Source organism: Ornithodoros turicata, chromosome 2 (assembly GCF_037126465.1).
Source record: "Ornithodoros turicata isolate Travis chromosome 2, ASM3712646v1, whole genome shotgun sequence".
NCBI classification, from domain to species: domain Eukaryota; kingdom Metazoa; phylum Arthropoda; class Arachnida; order Ixodida; family Argasidae; genus Ornithodoros; species Ornithodoros turicata.
Genome location: NC_088202.1, coordinates 84,813,396 through 84,822,856, shown reverse-complemented (window position 1 = coordinate 84,822,856; position 9,461 = coordinate 84,813,396). Strand labels below are relative to the sequence as shown.

The 9,461-nt window shown below is 45.7% G+C and overlaps 1 long non-coding RNA gene across 1 annotated transcript; it reads right to left on the bottom strand.

Annotated features, from left to right (window-relative positions):
* Window positions 1-1,103: 1,103 nt before the first annotated feature.
* Window positions 1,104-1,396, bottom strand: LOC135383800 (uncharacterized). Its single transcript, XR_010420072.1, has 2 exons — window positions 1,365-1,396; window positions 1,104-1,266 (listed from the first exon to the last, which is right to left on the bottom strand). It is a non-coding gene; the product is annotated as an uncharacterized LOC135383800 (long non-coding RNA).
* Between the last annotated feature and the right edge of the window lie 8,065 nt (window positions 1,397-9,461).

The following is a 9,461-nucleotide window of genomic DNA, read 5'->3' as shown; positions in this document are numbered from 1 at the left end:
TGATCACACTAGTGTAAAGCTGCAGTGTCGTCAAGCAATTTTTAACAGTCCAGACACAAAAGGGACTCTGTTTTTCTGTTTAGTACTATATTCACACTCAACACCTGAGTACATGGATAAACTCTGTGGCCATATGACAGCTATCAACAACATAAAAGGAGATGCATAATGTAAAAACCCCGAGACTAGGGAACACAAAGAGAGAGACACAACAGACTTCGTGTTGTGTCTGTCCCTTTGTGTTCCCTAGTCTCGGGGTTTTTTACATTATCCATCATCTTCACCAGCTCGCTTGCTTCCTAGCCATTTTTTCATTATAAAAGGAGAGATAGTGTAACATGGGTGCATGTTTACCCTGCTTTACTACTGTCATCAATATCCACACTGAACACGTGCACACAGAAATTAACTATGCAGCATTACGGCAGCTGTCTATAACGTAAAAGAACGATAGCTACTGTTAACATGGGACCGTGCTCTTTCACGTTCTCGTGTGCTCAGTGTATATACAAACAGCTGCACTGGCAGGACAAATCTGTACCCATGCTAACAGAAGCTAACTTTCTTTTAAATAGTTGACAACAGTCACGTGGCCATGTACAATATTTCCATGCACTCATGCTACAGTTATGACAGAACCACATTTCCATTTTGATGTTGTGTGTACCAGCTGGCTACTATTATAATTGTCAATACCATCTATTGATAAGTCTGTACCCTACGTTTTGTTAAATCTATCTGGAAGGTGTTATATGCAGTAATTGCAGTTGATCTAATTTTCAACTTCCAGTGCAATGCAATAAAGAGCTTAAAGTTTCTGTACACATTGCCCTTGATTCCTATGCAATTCAGCTCTTTTGCAGTACACCTCAGACATATTAGTGGAGTCAGCATGTGGAATGTAGCAAGGAGTTTTCTCCTTGTGCACCATTGCTTACTTATGTTTTCACGTGACCTCACCATCTAATTGAGCAGGGTATCGAGAGTGCATGCCTCTATGAAAAAAGTCATCCTTGTGGAACTACGTAATAGCCTTTATTGTCTGAATATAAACAAAAATCTCACGAATACAAAGTTGTTGTGACAAATGAGTCCACAACAGAGATTTTTTAAGCAATGATCTCCAGAATATCTGTGCTTATACAATGCACAAAAACTGTCATTGATTGGTTATGGTTATGTACCTGCAATAGTTAACCTAAAAAAGTAATGATGCATCCAAAAGGTCTCCAGCCTCCTTTAGCACTGTCTTTTGCAGAAACAGCCCTACAAAAGCAGATCTACTGTTACCATACAATACATCAAAATAGAAGTAAGCAGCTGTTTTTTTTATGTTTTCCAATGTAGCAGTAGTAACACAATACCTGAAGAACTGTTTTTCATTGGTTTCCTCTGCATGGCATGCAGAAATAAGTAAAACACACATTTCAGTTTCATCTATGTGAATTATTACATTACATTATTATTATTACATGTGAATCCAGGGAAAATGGGGACCTCGTTCGGTTTTGCTCCGGTATTTTCATAACCTGGGAAAGCAAAATCTGCTCAAATTCCGTGTTCAGTGTAGTGCAACAACATGCATATTTCCATGCCTAGATAGTATCCACACAACAGCCGCAAGACGCTATTGCACTTTATGATCAGTCCTATTGCACGATTAAAGGTCTCTGGGGATAAGACACGCTGCAAAGAGATGATAGATACTGGGACGGTTAATAAACATGCGAGTGGATAACGCCCCTCAATTTCTCCATCGGGGCTCGCAACAACCATCTAGCACGTTATTGCTCTTGCTGTACAATGACGGGGTGCTTACAGTGTGCATCACAGGAGATGACATCATAATAAGCGCCAGCACTATGCTTTGTTTTTGATGATGCACATTGACGTTCGCCCATCCGCACGCTCTATCAGTCCATTGGATTGGTATCTGGATTTTGTCCAGTGGCACATGTCGATGTCACTCACTTTGACCACACTTTGACGATGCTTTTTACCGTTGTCATGCAAAAGTTCGCGATAGCGCCTTCGAAAAACAACAGCCGCATTTCGTACCCCCGGTCAAGCGTTACGCCGTTTTCGTTTATTAACCGTGCATTTAAAACGATTCTGCTTAATTTTTACCAGTTAGATTTCGAGTTAGTGAAACCTCACCTACCACAACCACTCTACAATAGTTTTTTCAGCACACGTTCACAGTTGCAACGTACTTAGGCCGACGTTAAACTAGCCTCTCCCTTAGTTTAAAATACGTCCCATTCAAATACATGGGTCTTAAACCACCGGTTTAAGTAGCTTGGGTGGATGGTCGAAATGGAATATTTGAATCGAATATTCGTCCCATTGCGATAAAATCCACCTCCTGGGCGCTTCTAGTAACTATATCAATCAAAACTTACCCAAGATTTGATGAAAAATTCTTCGTGAACCGAGGATTAGGCCTACCGGCCTCCATCGCTTCTGGCAGACTCTGGCGAAATGCGCATGCGCCGTGCAGGAAGCCCGCAATGTGCGGTGCCATTGGCTTCACAGAAGCAGGTTGTAGAGCATGGGGTGGTGATCCAGGATTGGCGAACGAAGGCGTCACGTGATCGATTTAAACCCGACGTCACTAAACCAATGGTTTAAGTAAGTTGGTGAATACGGGTACAGATGTCTACATGTGGCTCTAGACGCCTTTACGTGACTCCGAGTGATTTTGTGCGACTCCAGATGTCTTCAAATCACATCAAGTGACTCCAGACGACTTCAGGTGACTCCAGACGTTTTCCGGTTTCTTCAGGTGACTTCTGCCTGTTACAGACCTTTGTGTAATTGTACAGTACAGACCTTGTTTGTTAGATTTCGAAGTTCACTATCAGTAGTTCTTCCCGTTTTTATGGTCGCAAATAGTGGACCGAACCTGGTGTGATGACATTAATGCTGTTCCCCTTTTTCCAATTCCATAGCCATTTGACGAGCCCCGTCCAAATCTGCCACAAGTAACGTGGGAGTCACAACTCACAGTTTAGGAAGCTACAGTGGTTTTCCCTGCAGTATCTGAGCTCTGGAACTTTGTACCTGCATCCGTCCCCTTGGATTATTGAAGTAACCGTGGCCTCTATGCTGCAGCAGTAGGTTTCTTGAACTCAGGTCGCATGATCACGAATTTGCCCAAATAACCTAAGTTGAGAAGCACTGCTCTAAGCTTTTGGAACATATAATCCGTTCGCCTGCCAACAAATTTCTCCGTTTTCGATATTAATTTGCTAAAAATGGTGGCAGCGTGTTTTTAGGATAGACGGTTCGTGCGACTCTCAGCCTTCTGTGCCAATGAGCTTCTTTGACATCACTCGTGACGCCTCGCTGACTGCAGACGGCTTCAGGTGATTTCTGATTACACGAGGCCTCATCAGGTGCCCCCGAGTCAATCTAGACGCCTTCGTGTGACATCAGGGGACTCCACATGTCTGCAGTTGGCTTCAGGAAGGTCCAGACGTCTTCAACTGACTTTTTTTTACACCAGGCGTCTTCACGTGCGTTCAGATGACTCCAGACGTATTAAAGTGACTTCAGGTGACTCCAGGCGTCACCAGATGTCTCCAGACTTCTTCAAGTGACTTCAGGTGACTTCGCATGCCTCCAGATGTCTCGACGTGGCTCCGGACGCCTTCAGGTGACTTCAGGAGACTTCAAGTGACTTCAGATGTCTTCAACTGACTTCACGTGACTTCAGGCGACTCCAGATGTCTACATGTGGCTCTAGACGTCTTTAGGTGACTCCGAGTGATTTTGGGCGACTCCAGATGTCTTCAAGTGACATCAAGTGACTACAGACGACTTCAGGTGACTCCAGACGTTTTCCGGTTTCTTCAGTTGACTTCTGCCTGTTACAGACCTTTGTGTAATTGTACAGTACAGACCTTGTTTGTTAGATTTCGAAGTTCACTATCAGCAGTTCTTCCTGTTTTTATGGTCGCAAATAGTGGACCGAACCTGGTGTAATGACATTAATGCTGTTCCCCCTTTTCCAATTCTATAGCCATTTCACGAGCCCCGTCCAAATCTGCCACAAGTAACGTGGGAGTCACAAGTCACAGTTTAGGAAGCTACAGTGGTCTTCCCTGCAGTATGTGAGCTCTGGAACTTTGTATATGCATCCGTCCCCTTGGATTATTGAAGTAACCGTGCCCTCTATGCTGCAGCAGTAGGTTTCTTGAACTCAGGTCGCATGATCAAGAATTTGCCCAAATAACCTAAGTTGAGAAGCACTGCTCTAAGCTTTTGGAACATATATTCCGTTCGCCTCCCAACAACTTTCTCCGTTTTCGATATTAATTTGCTCAAAATGGTGGCAGCGTGTTTTTAGGATAGACGGTTCGTGCGAGACTCAGCCTTCTGTGCCAATGAGCTTCTTTGACATCACTGGTGACGCCTCGGTGACTGCAGACGCCTTCAGGTGATTTCTTATTACACGAGGCCTCATCAGGTGTCCCCAAGTCTATCTAGACGCCTTCGTGTGACATCAGGGGACTCCACATGTCTGCAGTTAGCTTCAGGAAGGTCCAGACGTCTTCAACTGACTTTTTTTCACACCAGGCGTCTTCACATGTGTTCAGGTGACTCCAGACGTATTAAAGTGACTTCAGGCGTCACCAGATATCTCCAGACGTCTTCAAGTCACTTCAGGTGACTTCAAGTGACTTCAGGTGTCTTCAAGTGACTTCAGGTGACTTCACATGCCTCCAGATGTCTCAACGTCGCTCCGGACGCCTTCAGGTGACTTTAGGAGACTTCAAGTGACTTCAGATGTCTTCAACTGACTTCAGGTGACTTCAATTGACTTCACGTGACTTCAGGCGACTCCAAATGTCTACATGTGGCTCTAGACGTCTTTAGGTGACTCCGAGTGATTTTGGGCGACTCCAGATGTCTTCAAGTGACATCAAGTGACTCCAGGAGACTTCAGGTGACTCCAGACGTTTTCCGGTTTCTTCAGGTGACTTCTGCCTGTTACAGACCTTTGTGTAATTGTACAGTACAGACGTTGTTTGTTAGATTTCGAAGTTCACTATCAGTAGTTCTTTCTGTTTTTATGGCCGCAAATAGTGGACCGAACCTGGTGTGATGACATTAATGCTGTTCCCCCTTTTCCAATTCTATAGCCATTTCACGAGCCCCGTCCAAATCTGCCACAAGTAACGTGGGAGTCACAACTCACAGTTTGGGAAGCTACAGTGGTCTTCCCTGCAGTATCTGAGCTCTGGAACTTTGTACCTGAATCCGTCCCCTTGGATTATTGAAGTAACCGTGGCCCCTATGCTGCAGCAGTAGGTTTCTTGAACTCAGGTCGCATGATCACGAATTTGCCCAAATAACCTAAGTTGAGAAGCACTGCTCTAAGCTTTTGGAACATATAATCCGTTCGCCTGCCAACAAATTTCTCCGTTTTCGATATTAATTTGCTAAAAATGGTGGCAGCGTGTTTTTAGGATAGACGTTTCGTGCGACTCTCAGCCTTCTGCGCCAATGAGCTTCTTTGACATCACTCGTGACGCCTCGCTGACTGCAGACGGCTTCAGGTGATTTCTGATTACACGAGGCCTCATCAGGTGCCCCCGAGTCAATCTAGACGCCTTCGTGTGACATCAGGGGACTCCACATGTCTGCAGTTGGCTTCAGGAAGGTCCAGACGTCTTCAACTGACTTTCTTTTACACCAGGCGTCTTCACGTGCGTTCAGATGACTCCAGACGTATTAAAGTGACTTCAGGTGACTCCAGGCGTCACCAGATGTCTCCAGACTTCAAGTGACTTCAGGTGACTTCGCATGCCTCCAGATGTCTCGACGTGGCTCCGGACGCCTTCAGGTGACTTCAGGAGACTTCAAGTGACTTCAGATGTCTTCAACTGACTTCAATTGACTTCACGTGACTTCAGGCGACTCCAGATGTCTACATGTGGCTCTAGACGTCTTTAGGTGACTCCGAGTGATTTTGGGCGACTCCAGATGTCTTCAAGTGACATCAAGTGACTACAGACGACTTCAGGTGACTCCAGACGTTTTCCGGTTTCTTCAGGTGACTTCTGCCTGTTACAGACCTTTGTGTAATTGTGCAGTACAGACCTTGTTTGTTAGATTTCGAAGTTCACTATCAGCAGTTCTTCCTGTTTTTATGGTCGCAAATAGTGGACCGAACCTGGTGTGATGACATTAATGCGTTCCCCCTTTTCCAATTCTATAGCCATTTCACGAGCCCCGTCCAAATCTGCCACAAGTAACGTGGGAGTCACAACTCACAGTTTAGGAAGCTACAGTGGTCTTCCCTGCAGTATGTGAGCTCTGGAACTTTGTATATGCATCCGTCCCCTTGGATTATTGAAGTAACCGTGGCCTCTATGCTGCAGCAGTAGGTTTCTTGAACTCAGGTCGCATGATCACGAATTTGCCCAAATAACCTAAGTTGAGAAGCACTGCTCTAAGCTTTTGGAACATATAATCCGTTCGCCTGCCAACAAATTTCTCCGTTTTCGATATTAATTTGCTAAAAATGGTGGCAGCGTGTTTTTAGGATAGACGTTTCGTGCGACTCTCAGCCTTCTGTGCCAATGAGCTTCTTTGACATCACTCGTGACGCCTCGCTGACTGCAGACGGCTTCAGGTGATTTCTGATTACACGAGGCCTCATCAGGTGCCCCCGAGTCAATCTAGACGCCTTCGTGTGACATCAGGGGACTCCACATGTCTGCAGTTGGCTTCAGGAAGGTCCAGACGTCTTCAACTGACTTTTTTTTACACCAGGCGTCTTCACGTGCGTTCAGATGACTCCAGACGTATTAAAGTGACTTCAGGTGACTCCAGGCGTCACCAGATGTCTCCAGACGTCTTCAAGTGACTTCAGGTGTCTTCAAGTGACTTCAGGTGACTTCGCATGCCTCCAGATGTCTCGACGTGGCTCCGAACGCCTTCAGGTGACTTCCGGAGACTTCAAGTGACTTCAGATGTCTTCAACTCACTTCAGCTGACTTCAATTGACTTCACGTGACTTCAGGCGACTCCAGATGTCTACATGTGGCTCTAGACGCCTTTACGTGACTCCGAGTGATTTTGTGCGACTCCAGATGTCTTCAAATCACATCAAGTGACTCCAGACGACTTCAGGTGACTCCAGACGTTTTCCGGTTTCTTCAGGTGACTTCTGCCTGTTACAGACCTTTGTGTAATTGTACAGTACAGACCTTGTTTGTTAGATTTCGAAGTTCACTATCAGTAGTTCTTCCCGTTTTTATGGTCGCAAATAGTGGACCGAACCTGGTGTGATGACATTAATGCTGTTCCCCTTTTTCCAATTCCATAGCCATTTGACGAGCCCCGTCCAGATCTGCCACAAGTAACGTGGGAGTCACAACTCACAGTTTAGGAAGCTACAGTGGTTTTCCCTGCAGTATCTGAGCTCTGGAACTTTGTACCTGCATCCGTCCCCTTGGATTATTGAAGTAACCGTGGCCTCTATGCTGCAGCAGTAGGTTTCTTGAACTCAGGTCGCATGATCACGAATTTGCCCAAATAACCTAAGTTGAGAAGCACTGCTCTAAGCTTTTGGAACATATAATCCGTTCGCCTGCCAACAAATTTCTCCGTTTTCGATATTAATTTGCTAAAAATGGTGGCAGCGTGTTTTTAGGATAGACGGTTCGTGCGACTCTCAGCCTTCTGTGCCAATGAGCTTCTTTGACATCACTCGTGACGCCTCGCTGACTGCAGACGGCTTCAGGTGATTTCTGATTACACGAGGCCTCATCAGGTGCCCCCGAGTCAATCTAGACGCCTTCGTGTGACATCAGGGGACTCCACATGTCTGAAGTTGGCTTCAGGAAGGTCCAGACGTCTTCAACTGACTTTTTTTTACACCAGGCGTCTTCACGTGCGTTCAGATGACTCCAGACGTATTAAAGTGACTTCAGGTGACTCCAGGCGTCACCAGATGTCTCCAGACTTCTTCAAGTGACTTCAGGTGACTTCGCATGCCTCCAGATGTCTCGACGTGGCTCCGGACGCCTTCAGGTGACTTCAGGAGACTTCAAGTGACTTCAGATGTCTTCAACTGACTTCAATTGACTTCACGTGACTTCAGGCGACTCCAGATGTCTACATGTGGCTCTAGACGTCTTTAGGTGACTCCGAGTGATTTTGGGCGACTCCAGATGTCTTCAAGTGACATCAAGTGACTACAGACGACTTCAGGTGACTCCAGACGTTTTCCGGTTTCTTCAGGTGACTTCTGCCTGTTACAGACCTTTGTGTAATTGTACAGTACAGACGTTGTTTGTTAGATTTCGAAGTTCACTATCAGTAGTTCTTTCTGTTTTTATGGCCGCAAATAGTGGACCGAACCTGGTGTGATGACATTAATGCTGTTCCCCTTTTTCCAATTCTATAGCCATTTCACGAGCCCCGTCCAAATCTGCCACAAGTAACGTGGGAGTCACAACTCACAGTTTAGGAAGCTACAGTGGTCTTCCCTGCAGTATGTGAGCTCTGGAACTTTGTATATGCATCCGTCCCCTTGGATTATTGAAGTAACCGTGGCCTCTATGCTGCAGCAGTAGGTTTCTTGAACTCAGGTCGCATGATCAAGAATTTGCCCAAATAACCTAAGTTGAGAAGCACTGCTCTAAGCTTTTGGAACATATATTCCGTTCGCCTCCCAACAACTTTCTCCGTTTTCGATATTAATTTGCTCAAAATGGTGGCAGCGTGTTTTTAGGATAGACGGTTCGTGCGAGACTCAGCCTTCTGTGCCAATGAGCTTCTTTGACATCACTGGTGACGCCTCGGTGACTGCAGACGCCTTCAGGTGATTTCTTATTACACGAGGCCTCATCAGGTGTCCCCGAGTCTATCTAGACGCCTTCGTGTGACATCAGGGAACTCCACATGTCTGCAGTTGGCTTCAGAAAGGTCCAGACGTCTTCAACTGACTTTTTTTCACACCAGGCGTCTTCACATGTGTTCAGGTGACTCCAGACGTATTAAAGTGACTTCAGGCGTCACCAGATGTCTCCAGACGTCTTCAAGTCACTTCAGGTAACTTCAAGTGACTTCAGGTGTCTTCAAGTGACTTCAGGTGACTTCACATGCCTCCAGATGTCTCAACGTCGCTCCGGACGCCTTCAGGTGACTTTAGGAGACTTCAAGTGACTTCAGATGTCTTCAACTGACTTCAGGTGACTTCAATTGACTTCACGTGACTTCAGGCGACTCCAAATGTCTACATGTGGCTCTAGACGTCTTTAGGTGACTCCGAGTGATTTTGGGCGACTCCAGATGTCTTCAAGTGACATCAAGTGACTCCAGGAGACTTCAGGTGACTCCAGACGTTTTCCGGTTTCTTCAGGTGACTTCTGCCTGTTACAGACCTTTGTGTAATTGTACAGTACAGACGTTGTTTGTTAGATTTCGAAGTTCACTATCAGTAG